Here is a 4,682-nt window from a genome sequence, read left to right as displayed (position 1 = left end):
TATACAGCATGGCAATGCAAGGATTGATGCAGGGAAGATGGCGCACTGGAGGACTTAAAGAGAAGCAGTTTTAAAAGGTTAAATAAATCTAAAATGTTTGGGTTAAAAATAGAGATTTAGAAGATAAATAGTCTGAGATGTTCAGCAAAAGTAAGTAGCTATTAGAGGCTGAGGTTTGTGGTGTTTGGGTTCAACTAGTGGCGTTAAAGTTCAATTACAGAAGTATATCTGGTGGTTTTATTAAAAAGATGCATTTGAGTTGAAGAGGTGTGAGTCCAAAAAGGATGAAATATGTAGAGTGTCGGGCAAAGGGACAAGAAGTGTTATTTCCTATCTCATTTCCATAATAGGGTAATAGTAAAATTGAATACAAAACCCACCCAAGTCCATGGAAAGTGATTTTGAGAAAACTAAAAAACAACTGTGTATCATACATGCTGGGTATTCATACGTGCTGGATTTCACATGCTTAATAGACTTACGTAAAGGGTGGATTTGGGTTCAACTTTTAATATGATACTGATATTAGTTTTGATAAAGTAACTAACTGCTGATATTGGTGTTGATAAAGTATCTATCTACTACTGATATTAGTATTGATGAAGGAGCTATCTACTTCTGATATTAGTATTGATGAAGTATCTATCTACTACTGATATTAGTATTGATGAAGTAGCTATCTACTACTGATATTAGTATTGATGAAGTAGCTATCTACTGATATTTGTATTGATGAAGTCGCTATCTACTACTGATATTAGTATTGATGAAGTAGCTATCTACTGATATTTGTATTGATGAAGTCGCTATTTACTACTGATATTAGTATTGATGAAGTAGATATTTACTATTGATATTAGTATTGATGAAGTATCTATCTACTACTGATATTAGTATTGATGAAGTAGATATATACTACAGATATTAGTATTGATGAAGTAGCTATCTACTACCGATATTAGTATTGATGAAGTAGCTATCTACTACTGATAGTAGTATTGATGAAGTAGCTATCTACTACTGATGATATTAGTATTGATGAAGTAGCTATCTACTACCGATATTAGTATTGATGAAGTAGATTTACTATTGATATTAGTATTGATGAAGCATCTATCTACTACTGATATTAGTATTGATGAAGTAGCTATCTACTACTGATATTAGTATTGATGAAGTAGCTATCTACTACTGATGATATTAGTATTGATGAAGTAGCAATCTACTGCTGATATCAGTACTGATGAAGTAGCTATCTACTACTGATATTAGTATTGATGAAGTAGCTATCTACTATTGATGATATTAGTATTGATGAAGTAGCTATCTACTACCGATATTAGTATTGATGAAGTATCTATCTACTACTGATATTAGTATTGATGAAGTAGCTATCTACTACTGATATTAGTATTGATGAAGTATATATCTACTACTGATATTTGTATTGATGAAGTCGCTATCTACTACTGATATTAGTATTGATGAAGTAGCTATCTACTACTGATGATATTAGTATTGATGAAGTAGCTATCTACTACCGATATTAGTATTGATGAAGTAGATTTACTATTGATATTAGTATTGATGAAGTATCTATCTACTACTGATATTAGTATTGATGAAGTAGATATCTACTACTGATATTAGCATTGATGAAGTATCTATCTACTACTGATATTAGTATTGATGAAGTAGCTACTGATATTAGTATTGATGAAGTAGATATATACTACTGATATTAGTATTGATGAAGTAGCTATCTACTACTGATGATATTAGTATTGATGAAGTAGCAATCTACTGCTGATATCAGTACTGATGAAGTAGCTATCTACTACTGATATTAGTATTGATGATGTAGCTATCTACTACTGATATTAGTATTGATGAAGCAGCTATCTACTATTGATATTAGTATTGATGGAGTATCTATCTACTACTGATATTAGTATTGATGAAGTAGCTATCTACTGCTGATATTAGTATTGATGAAGTATCTATCTACTACTGATATTAGTATTGATGAAGTAGCTATCTACTACTGATATTAGTATTGATGAAGTATCTATCTACTACTGATATTTGTATTGATGAAGTCGCTATCTACTACTGATATTAGTATTGATGAAGTAGCTATCTACTACTGATATTAGTATTGATGAAGTAGCTATCTACTACTGATGATATTAGTATTGATGAAGTAGCTATCTACTACCGATATTAGTATTGATGAAGTAGCTATCTACTACTGATATTAGTATTGATGAAGTAGCTATCTACTACTGATGATATTAGTATTGATGAAGTAGCTATCTACTACCGATATTAGTATTGATGAAGTAGATTTACTATAATTGATATTAGTATTGATGAAGTATCTATCTACTACTGATATTAGTATTGATGAAGTAGATATTACTACTGATATTAGTATTGATGAAGAGTTAATGGGGAAGTTAAAGATGTGTGGATCCAAAAAAAGATGAAATATGTAGAGCGTTGGTGCAAAGGGACAAGAAGTCTCATGTCCTGCCTCATCCCCATACTAGGGTAATAGTAAAATTGGTTAATTGCTTGTTGGAGTGGCTTTCTTTGCTTCTTTTTTTCTCTCTTCCTTCTTTAACTAATGCCAGCATGCTTTGTCACGGCCTTTATGGCTGAAACTGTTTATACTTGATATAGCCTCAATTTATTGGCCTGGTCTGTGCATCTTGTAAATATGATCAAAGTGTTTTTTTCCACAGATGAGATTATAAGCTGTTAGCGTGTACCCTTCAAGGACCAACACGAGTTAAGCAAACACAAAACAACAAACAGTTCTATAAGACTGTAAGGGTGTTTGAGTGTGGAATAAAATAAAATAAGAAGTAAGAAACTCTTAAAATTACTGAAACAAATTATTCTATACTAAATTTATCTATTTAAAAAGCAGATGAAGAACAAGAATAGTTCAACAAGAATAATGTAGTAGCAGGTCAAAGATGATTACAAAATAATGATTTGGTTTCTCTCTAACATTGGAATTACTTTTGGCCACGGCTAGAATAAAACTTTACTTACACTCTGCATGCTATGTAGCTGAGCGATTGGACATTGCTTTTTGACCAATGAGATTTTTGTTGCGTTGTGATAGGCGCCCTACATCATGATCATTGATCAAAAGTCAACCTCGTCGCTCAACAATAATATAGAATGCCAATGCATACAGGCCACTTTGATAAACATGATGCAGTCATGTCTACAGTAGAATTCACCACGACCTTTGCAGGACTTAAACCCCATTAAAAGCTATTAAACCAAGATAACACTCATTGAAATCAGCTCAACTATGTTACATCAGATCTTCTCTGGTTAAATCCACACATACATCCGTCTGTTTTACCTGCCTACTGTGCAATGAGCTGGTATTATATAGTTTCAGTTGGGTGAACGATTATAAAGCAAACGCAAAGTAACAATTACTGTGTGCCTTTGTTCACGAAATGAGACAATATTTTGCATATTGTTAACCACATTCTTGAAAATGAGAAACATAATGGCTGTGGGCCGTAACACGGTTTGGAAATAATTTCTTCATATTTTTGGTGTTATCTGTCGTTTACATATCCTTCCTAAAACACCAAAGTGCGAATATTTCCAAACATCTAAATTAGCTAAAAATTTAGGACATGTTACAAAACTATATTTTCTAGAATTTTAGAAGAGTACTTTTAATATTGGCCGGTTATTTTTCACACAGCGACGTTAACTAGGCAATTACCCATACTTCTAACATACGCTATTTGTAGAGGTTACGCGTCAATGGTAAGAGCACTGTGTATTGTGTATAGGAAAACGGACATGACAAGCTATCTACTGCTGATATTGGTATTGATGAAGTAGCTACCTAATGCTGATATTAGTATTGATGAAGTAGCATCTACTACTGATACAGCTGATATGCTCGTATATATTCTGTCGGTCGGACATCCGGGCCGAACCGGCTTGACAATAGCACTGGAGTGAAAACAACATTCGCATTCACTGAACTCTGGAGTGTATCACAAGCTATCACACTATTGTGCCAGGTTCGGCTCTCTGCAAATAACAATACGCGATAAGTTGTTTTCACTCCAATGCATGAATGGATGTAACGTGGTCCCGACCGAGAGAATAGGTATTGATAAAGTAGCTATCTAATAGTACGGATATTTATATTGATAAAATAGTTTTTCTACCGCTGATATTGGCATAGATGAAGTAAATAATATCAACTGCTGATTGGTATTATAAGTAGCTATCTACTACCGGTACTGATACTGATATTGATGAAGTAGTTAACTATATAGCTGATCTACCTGTGATATTAGTATTGATGAAGTACCTATTTTCTGTTGGTATTAGATTTGATGAAGTAGTTATCTACTGCTGATATTGGCATTAGTGAAATAACTGTATCTACTCCTGATTGTTATCTACTGCTGATATTGGTTTTGATAAAGTAGCTATCTACTGCTGATATTGGTATTGATGGAGTAGCTATCTACTGTTGATAAATGGTGTTGAAAAAGTGGGCCTAGCTATACTTTTGATATTCGTATTGGTGAAATAGCCGATATTAGTATTGATGAAGTACCTATCTTCTGCTGATATTCATTTTTGTATCTATACTAATATTATCTGATGATGTTAGGAGCTAC

This window comes from Amphiura filiformis, chromosome 10, assembly GCF_039555335.1.
Source record: "Amphiura filiformis chromosome 10, Afil_fr2py, whole genome shotgun sequence".
Lineage (NCBI taxonomy): Eukaryota > Metazoa > Echinodermata > Ophiuroidea > Amphilepidida > Amphiuridae > Amphiura > Amphiura filiformis.
The sequence above is the reverse complement of the archived record's forward strand: the minus strand, read 5'-3'. Positions refer to the sequence as shown.